The sequence below is a fragment of the Python bivittatus genome, unplaced genomic scaffold (genome assembly GCF_059951505.1).
Source record: "Python bivittatus isolate LINGU-HERP-01145 unplaced genomic scaffold, Pbiv_v1 ctg000070_np1212, whole genome shotgun sequence".
In the NCBI taxonomy this organism is placed as follows: Eukaryota; Metazoa; Chordata; class Lepidosauria; order Squamata; family Pythonidae; genus Python; species Python bivittatus.
The window spans coordinates 20,460,664-20,470,073 of NW_028277034.1; positions in this window are offsets into that span (position 1 = coordinate 20,460,664).

Sequence of the window (9,410 nt, forward strand, 5' to 3'; positions counted from 1 at the left end):
ATGTCTAAGTTCCCTAGTTCTAAATCCCTAGTTCCTTGAACTGTAAAGTGTACTTTCAGATTTGAAAGATTGATGTCAGTCTTACAAGGTAGCCCAAACACACCCAGAAGTACCAGAAGTACCTTCATTCCAACAGATGAAAATATGTATAGCTCAGGGTTGAACTGTGGAGTCTTTGGTGCTCTGAGCTTGGTTGTTTGCTTGCAGATGTTTCATTACCCAGCTAGGTAACATCATCAGTGCTAGTGAGTGTGGGGGGTTGCTCTGTTTATATACAGTAGCTTGCCCTGCCAGTTTTGGTGGGAATGTGGTTTTCTCCTTGGTAGTTCCTTGATTAGGATATTGTTTTCTGCTTGATTGTTTGCCTGGTGTTAATTCCTGCTTATCTGAATGTGGCCTGCTGAAGAGGATGTGTTCTGGTCTTTTTGTTTCCTTCTTAGCTTCTTTATTGTCTTTCTTGAATGGTGTGTAAATGTGGTTTATCTCTATGTGTTTATCAATAGCTATTTGTCTGAACACCAAGCTTCCAGGAATTCTCTAGCATTTTTAGATTTAGCTTGGTCAAAAATCTAAAATTTATCTTGGTCTAAAAGCAGAAGACTAGCAGAGCGCATCCATGAATACCAACTAGCAGTCAGAAGACATGATGAAAACTTAATCTACAACACATGGACAGACTCAACCACAGTTTCAACTGGGAAACTCTGAGCATCCTAGGCCAAGCTAAATTCAAAAACACTAGGGACTTCCTGGAAGCTTGGCGTTCAGACAAATCAGCCATCAATAGACACATAGAGATAAACCACATTTACAGACTGTCAAAAGAGACAATAAAAAGGAAACAAAAAGACCAGAATGGTCTAACTTTATTGTAAGGTTACATTGACAGAATCTTGCAAGTCTGGAAGTATATTTCTCCCCCATCACCTTTACAGTCCAAGAAACTAGGGAGGGTTCCTTCTGAGATGTTTGCCGCCCCCCTCCCCCCATTCCTTCTGCAGACTCAACTGCTGTCTGTCTGACTGTTGTCTAGTCTGCGGCTCTTTCACCTGTCTCCCAAGATCATTTCCACATACTACTACAGCACCACACCCATTCTGGTTCCATTGCAGATCATCAACGTGTGATTAATGCCATCTCTGTACTATATACAAGCCTGAGACCTGACTGGAAGGTGTCCAGATAATCTGCTTTCTCAAAGGCCCTCTGCAACTGCAGCCTAACCACCTTCTCCAAAAAGGGGATGTTGCAGACTGGATAATAATTGTCCAGTACCGTTGGGTTCAGTAATGATTTCTTGAGGAATGGTAGACCACTGCCTCCCAGAACCACCTTGTCACTCAGTGATGAATTCAGTACTGCCTGGACCCAACAATATGCCATTGCCAGAGTCACTTTAAGCAACCAAGAGGGACATGGGTCTAAAACAGGTGCCCATGCTTATATCTCCAAGGACCCTTCCTTGAGATTTACAGTCTTAAACTCTTCTCAGGTAGCCAAGCCAAGCCAATAGAAGCTGAATCCACAACCAGAATTCAACTCCAAGCAGATATGAGTGATTCAATCCATCAGATCTCTGGAATAATCCTCACAGTAGCTCTTAAGATATTCCTCTGATCCTTTCCTCCCAAAGATGTTACACTAGCAGAAAAATAATTACATTTTGCTACTCTTATTGCCACAGTGTAGTCCTTAATGACTCTTGCCCATATCCAGTTGACTTCTTCCTAATGTTCCTCTGGTAGTATTCTGGGTTGCTCTGTCATTTCATCTTCTGAAGCTCCTCTGAAAACCAGGAGGCTTCCCAGGATACACAAATAGGGAGATGCCATGCAGGTACCATCTCATCTATGGCTAATGTCACCTCTCAGTCCAAGAAGCAACTAAGTCTCAGTTGAACTGTGCACCGGATCTCAGGAATTTCACCAAGGTCTTTCTGAAACCCAGTTGGGCCTATCAGGTGCGTGACTCAGACCAAACAAATGGGTACAGATGCTCTGTGGTGAGGAGTAGCACTAGAGAACTCCATAGCAATCAGAGAGTGACCTGATCATTACAAGGGACATATTAATATCCCCCCAAACCAAATCATGTCGCCACTGCCTTAAGACAAAAGCCAGACCTAATCAGCGCCCCTGATGTATATTGGGCTATCAATCTGTCAGGTCCATGGTACCAAACACTGAATATGTCTTCCCCATGAAATGCCTGTCCTGTCTCTTGTTATTTCTCCCTCTGTCCACCATGACCGTGATGTTTCTGCTAGTAAATTTGGTTAATGAGTCATCAATAAAATCAAATGTGATGAAGTACCATCATGATTATGACATAGTAACTGAAAATAAGCTCCCCTGGCTCCTATAGGAATGTGACTTGCTGCTCAAGGTGTAAGTGAACCAAATTGACCTGTAGTAATTCACCAAAGATTGGATGTGTGCCTTAATTATATAGAAGAAATTAATTACCTCTGTGTTCTGCATGGGAGCCTCCCCTTTGTCCTTCGAGAGAGGTTTATTGTTTCAGATCTATTCGCACTTGAGTGCTGCTAGAAATAAAATTTGTTTTGTGGAATTTTATTTTCATAAGGACCTTATTTTGCTTCAATGCATTCCTGGTCAAACCAACTTTTAGAAAAGAAATTCTGAGAAGCAACCTTCTTACATTTCTTCAATAGCAAATTTTTGTATTCTCCAAATGAAGTTCTTAAAATGATAAATGAGAAAGTTGTCTGAAAAATTAATACCCACCTCTAAAACTATTAAGTGCGTATTAAGTGACTATCATCCAAGTTAAGCTATTTTGTGATGGTTACACATTCTTGCATATTCCATTCAGTCTGAGCAGGTCCAACATATGACCACATTCACCAAGGTTGTAAAATAATCCTTTCCTCCTCCTCCTCCTCCTCCTCCTCCTCCTCCTCCTGCCTTTGAGTCAGGATTGACTCCTGGCAACTGCCTAGACTAGTTACTGAAGCTCCTGCAACCAAACTGACTCCAATTCTAGCCTTAGGATAGCTTTTAGAAATTAACAGTTTTTGTTTACTGTTATCAGAGTGAGGGTCAGATTTGAAATATATGACATGGTCAATCAGGGTACAAGAGAGCAACTCATAATCACAAGTGACCAATCTTGATTTAAACCAGAAGGTAAATGTTCCAGAATGTTCACGCTTCACTACATAGAATCGCTAGGTCTACTGATCTTCGCCAGAGAGTATCCCTAAAGGCACATATTGGCGTAGTATGAATATCTCCATTATTTTGGGGAAGGGGACAGCTATTGTGATAAGCATATTGGGCTAAATCATTGAACCCCATTTTGGCAGTTAGGTTTCCCCCTACAATTATTTATGCAGAAGGATATAATTATACACAGCTGGAAATATATTTCTCTAATTTGCTTCATAAAAGTTTGATCTGAGAATGCAGGCTTTGTTGGAACAGATATGTTAATAAGTAATGAAACTGAAACATTTATATTCCAGTTGAACTACCAGCACCTAATTAACATGTAATTGGCAACTTCTGTTTGAAGATCATAAAAGTCAACAGTTTTATATCACTCCTAGGTCTGCCCCTTTGCTCTCTAGAAGAGGCATTATTCAAATTTGAACAATAATTATCTACAATATAATCAACTCTCCCCGCACCCAAGATTCCTGCAGAAATAAAACATCAAATTTGGATAAATATCAGTGCTTGTAGTTAACTATCCACCAATATTCCATGAAGTAAAGGAGATACTGCATTGATCTGAAAAATTATTGACTTTTTTGCCAGCCACAATTGAGAGATTTTTGGAGGGTTACAAGCGCAACAAAAAAATATCCAAAGTACAAATAAAATTATATAAACATAAACAATACCCAAATCACCCAATTAAACTACAGAGAAAAATATAAAAATCCATTCAAAAAGCAATAAAATAGATAGCAATATCTATAAATGTCAAGCTACTTGGAGATAATTATCCTGGGAGATGTCTGAACTTTTAGATAAACATTGTGATCAGAGACAGAAGTAATCTGCCTTCCAACAAATGTTGGGATAATTAAAATTTTTCATTGATATTGCTATTTTGAAAGATCTACAACTAACTTTTCGGAAGCATCTTCCACATCTTACCCTTGGTTGGTGGACAATAGTAAAGATCAGAACTCATCCAATTAGATCTACATTATACCTATTAAATCACATTAGATCATATTTGTATTCTGTACTAAAAGTTACAACTTATTTATTTTTCATATTCTAAACATTAATTGATTATGCGTCATCGAGTCATTTTTCACTCCTAGTGACCACATAGATATTCTCCATGACAATCTATCCCTAACCTGTTCTTTCGGGACTCCCAATGGTGCATTCATCACCACCACTGTAACTGAGTCCATCTACCTTGCTGCTGGTTATCCCCTTCTCTTTCCTTCCACGTTTCCCAGCATTACAGCCTTCTCCAGAAAGTTAGGTCTTTGCAAAGTATGTCTGAAGTAGGTTAATTTGAGTCTGCTCATTTGTGCCTGAAGTGAGAATAACTAAGTTGATTTCTTGACCCATTGGTTTATTTTCTTGGCTGTCCATGGTATTGTCAGGAGTCTTCTCCAACACCAAAGTTCAAAGATATCACTACTGTTCCTATCTTGCTTCTTCAAAGGCCAACTTTTGCTTTCATAGAGAATCACAGGGAATACCATGACTTGCACGATTCTGATCTTTGTAGATATAGACATGGCATGGCATTTGAATATCTGTTCCAAGGCCTTCATGGCTATTTTACCAAGTGCTAGTCTGCATGTATTTCTTGACTGCTTGTTCCTTTAGTGTTGATGGTTGATCCTAAAAAGCAGAAGCTATCCGCTACTTTGATATCTTAATTGCCAATTCTAAGGCTGGTTGTTCTAGCTGTTGTCATTTGTTTCTTTAGATTCACATTCACATTCATATTCATGTGCATCAACATATTCTTTTGAGTGAAAGGCAGAATGTAAGGCAAGGGAAGGCAAGGCAAGGCAAATAAATTGTACAAATCAGATAACCATCTAATAAAACCACTGACTTATCATAGTTTGTCTCCTGATAAAGATTCTTGGGTTTGTTCATGCTAATACTTGTGTACTAGGTCCCTTTCCAGCTTATAAGGAAGGGTTTCTAAAGATTGAGTCCTGCCAATTATCACCCAGGTCATCAATACTTCCTTTCTGTAAGCACCAATTCTTGTCAATTTGAAGCAGGGAGGCAGTGTTTAAGAAACACCTTCAATCCACCTAATTTTAACAACTATTGGACAGTCTGCAATGTTCCATATTGAGCATACATGTAGAAAAATGCTATAGATTCAAGACATCTGTGATGAAATGGATTATTTTTTCAGTCTGAGTTTAGACCTGGATTTCTGGATAACAATGCTTATGTATGGATACCATTAATTGTACATAGAATACAACACACGTGGGAGATTTGGTAAGGAAATCTGAAAATTCACTGCCCCTCAATGGGTAAAGTAAGGAGTTATGGACATTTAACTCTTTGATGCAGTTGATCTAGGTTTAGGAAATAGCACTTCCATGTTGGGTTATTTCAATAGCCTTTCTGATCTGGCAGCTGAAGGATAGCTAGGCTAATATGTATTAAATGGAAGACTCTAATGAAGCATACAATAGAGAAGACACATTATAAATAAATAATGCAATCTTTCACATTGATATTATACAAAACTTGGTTTTTGCTTATTTATTTACTTATTTGGATAATTTTTAGCTGTAAATCCCTTGTAACTGTTTACAAATATAAAACCAAAGCACTGAGGATAGGGTAGGACACAATTGTGAAACTTAAAATTAAATATTATTTAAAATCCTGCTTAAAAAGCTGGTAAATGTTAACTATGACATGTATTCCAAGAGATTAAAGCTTTTTCCTGACTTCTAAATATTGGTAGTGAAAATGCCAGGCAAGTCAGTGTGGGAAGGATATTGCACAAATAAAGTCCTTTGTAAGGAAGACTAATTTCCTTTCCAAACATTGTATCTTTGTGGGTGATAGGATCTAGAAAAAAAAACCTCTGAGGGTGATCAACCAGGCAGGAATTAATCAATGGAAATAGACACTTCTTCACGTAAACATATCCTATCTATTCAGAGCTTCAGAACCAACATTTTCAATTGGACTAGAAAGCTAAGTAGCAATTAGTACAATCCACTCAAATGGAGTGATATGTTCACCCCACTATTTCCATTTCTCACTGCCCTGCTGTGCATTGGCTGGAGTTTAGGGGATATCTTCAAACACAGTCCTGCACATAACAAACGCAGTAATCCGCGTTTATTTTATAAGGGGAAACCAAATTATATAACTATTGCTTGCTTATTTTTTAATTTATTTATGCAATTTCTATAGCTGCCCATCTCAATCCAAGTGACTCTGGGTGGCAGAGGAAAGTATTAGAGGAAATGTTAAAGAAAGATGGTGTTATGGAGGAAAGGACAAGATGAAAAGCTGTGGTTCTTAACCAGAAGGCAGGGGAAAGCATCAATTGTCTATATCAGTGTTTCTCAACCTTGACAACTTTAAGATGTCTGGACTTCAACTCCCAGAATTCACCAACCAGCCTGTGCTGGCTGGGGAATTCTGGGAGTTGAAGTCCACATATCTTAAAGTTGTCAAGGTTGAGAAACACTGGTCTATATGGAAACAGATCAAGGGCTTAAATATATCATCCAGTGCCAGTTGCTCAAGTTTGAAAGAATTAGCCAATGCGCACTCTGGCCCTGTGGGCTAGCTGTTAATTACAAGTCTTCTGTGCAATTAACAAATATAACTAAAGCAGTTGCCGCAATTTCCAGGATTACTGACATCCAGCACAGCTGGGATACAGCAGGCTGTCAGTGTGTATTAGAACTAATGTTTAAAAGCCTACCCAAGATAATCTGGTGCACATTGAATTTATGAATGTCTAATACCCTATGGCAGTTTATGGGGAAATAGCTTCATTTTCTGATTTTTCGTAACCACACTGACAATGTATATCCAGTTCAAAAGGAGACTTGAAAGAATATTTGAAAACCAAGAATCCATTTTTATTACATTAAATTAGTGTAATGGAATTCAAAAAGATATTCATGTTTAGAAAGACCCAACTTGACAAAAGATCAACATATACACAAGAAAGATAGAAATAATAAAAAAAGAGGTAAATGTTTTTTAACTTTTGTCTTTGTGACACTCTTAATTCCATTTTAAGAACAGTTAATGCAGTAGTTACAAATGTTCATACTCCTCTTTCCCCAAAATTCAATGTATTACAATTTTGCCCTGTGAACATTTGGATCAAATACTTTTTTTTTTCTTTTACACTGTTGTTTAGTAGTTGTTTAGAGGGATAAAGCATTCAAAGGATTTACTTAGCATTTAGTGCTAACAACCATTAGTGGTTGTTTAGAGGGGTGAAGCATTCAAAGGATTTACTTAGCATTTTTGTTCTGTTGCTCATTACTGTGACCTCTACTTCAGCAGGGGCCAATTTTGTATGAATAAATTAACAGAGAGTAGTAAATGCTAATTCATTCTTGTGGTAGAAGCAGGTGTGGTAGCAAATCTGGTTTGCCGTTTCTGCTTCATTATATAAAGACTGATTTATGTTTAGTAATTGGGGAGTTGATTAAAATGGCATTTGATGCAGAATCAGGAACTGATAAGCATATCACATGCTTTGAGTCTTTTCTCTTTGTACCCTTAATTTCAAACTCTACAGATCTTTTTCAAGATACCAAATATATTAATCTGGTTATACATCAAAACATATTCCTTTTTACATGGAGATTTATCATTTCTTCCTTTTCACAGAAGTTTAAATTGAATTCAATACTTAATTTAAGTATCTGATTGATTTGGGGAACTGCTCACTTACACAATATATAATGCAGCCAATGATGCATGGAGGGAATTCCTTTCGTCTTTGCTTTTTATTATATTCCCTTCTCTAATTAGTGCCCAAGTCCCTTTATTTATGCCCGTCCATTCAAGATGTATTTTCTGCCTCAGTGAGACACCTTCATTTAATGAGTTTTGGTGTGAGCAGCAATAACAATTAAGCCTTTGCACTATGCTTCCTAGCTTTGTCACTGAAAAAGGAATACTCCAGTTTAAAAACAACAACAACATACAGACCCCAAATGGTTTCTGACATATTCACAGAAAAAAAGGTTTTAATTGGAACTCAGTATAGGCACTGCTTGAGTCCTACTATATATTAATGTGACTAGGAATACTTCTCCCCACTCCTACTTACTAGCAATTAATTGCATATAATCTTCCTGTTTTATGAATGTATTTCTAGACCATGATTTCTAAAAGTAGGGCACTGGTCAAGTGACCAGAAAGGAGAAAACAAGGGGAAACAAATGGCAAGGAACACATGGCAAAGGGGAAGTTGAAAAATAATTCCCTTTCTCTTGTTTTCCTGCACCACCATAATGTGCGGTGATTAGCATGGCGAATTAGAATTAAAGATTATTTCCAGTCTCAAATAAAAATTCATTAATGATTTGGATGAGGCAGAGAAGGAACACTTGTTGAATTTGAATCTGAAACAAAACTAGTGGGATAGCTAATATCAAGATAATAGAAATAAACTTCAAAACAATATTAATAGATTAGCGAAATTTAGCAGATTAATGCTAAATTATGTACTTTGGAAACAAGAATCAGATACAGTGATTGGGTTTGGTAATAGTATGTTTTAAAAAAAATCACGGGTTAGTAATTAATTAGAATCCAAATATAAATCAGAAGTGTGATATGACTGGCAAATAATATGAAAGGTAAATACAGTTTTAGGCTGAATTAATAGAAGTATTGTTTCCAAATCAATGGGGTGAGTAATCATTTACTTTATTCAGGCTACCACACCATTTCACTGAGTACTGTATCTAGTTTAGGACAATATATTTTAAGACAAGGACAACAATGATGATCAGCAGGAATGTCAACAGTATATATACTATATGTGTGTTTGTGTGTATTCAATGAAGTCAAGATAGGGGTTACAACCGCACATAGAAACCCCCCCCTCTTTTGTATGTGACATGTGCACACCTATCCAGGATGGGGTTTCAGTAGCACAGTTCTGGCCACCATCTTGACTTTTTTGAAACACATACACCATGGACACTGCTAATGATGGAAGTACTGTACTAGAAACTTAATTCTCTAAAGAAAGATTAAACGATCTGGCAATATTTAGACATGAGGGAAGAATACTGACTGCTTATTAGTCAAAAAGATCCCATCAAGTCATTTTAACATTCATTAATGGCTGAAGACCCATTGTGGGCCTTAGAACCTAGTTTCTAATTTTCTAGGGTTTTTGTTTTGCTTTGTTTTTTGTGCCTTCAGATCAGTGTTAACTCC